Raw genomic sequence first — 781 nt, forward strand, 5'->3', positions numbered from 1 at the left:
ACGACGTATATAAAAGGGGACGCTTGAAGCACGAGAGGAATCATGTCGGTGACTATGCGAATAAAGGTGTACGAGGACGGAGTCGAACGTGTGTTAGAGAGGACAAGGTCGGCTGCAGAATTGATCCGAGATTTCGAATCCGAGATTCCCGGAGAGATGACTCTGTCTTTATGCATTCGGGTTGGAGAGAAAGAAAGCATGTACGAGAGCGGACGATCCGCATGGCTGTGGGGCCGTGACTGCTACATGTTCGGACTTTGGAGATGTTTTCTGTTGCAGGCCGGTTTCCGGTCCGTCGAAACTCCGATTCTGACGCTGGATCTGACCAACGTAGCCAGAAACGACGTCGTCGCCAAGCTTCTCTCTGAGTTCATCGACGGATACCGAGGAGGTGGTGGAGGACCCGAACTCTTGCATTACGACGACGTTTCCTGGTACGTCGACGCCGCCGCCATATTGACCACCGTCCAAGGCCACGATTCTGTGATGGAGAGGTTGTACCTCAGCGCGGAACAGAGACTGAAGAGCTGCGAAGACCCGGACGAGGTTTGCTCTTTCGGGCAAAGACTCTCCTCCTTCATGGAATCGGATAAGATAATCGACGAGCGGTGGGAGACACTCTTCGCCTACTGCAAACGGTTCCTAATGGAAAGTTGGCAGACGAGGCTTGGCAAAACCGAACGAATCGCATGGAGAGGCGCCTTCATTCCAGTTCGAAAGAAGTAATTAACAAAAAAAATATATGTTATGTTATTTTACTGGAAAAGTTTACAATATTAAA

The sequence above is a fragment of the Anneissia japonica genome, unplaced genomic scaffold (assembly GCF_011630105.1).
Source record: "Anneissia japonica isolate Jap-2015-1 unplaced genomic scaffold, ASM1163010v1 scaffold85197_len4474_cov106, whole genome shotgun sequence".
Lineage (NCBI taxonomy): Eukaryota > Metazoa > Echinodermata > Crinoidea > Comatulida > Comatulidae > Anneissia > Anneissia japonica.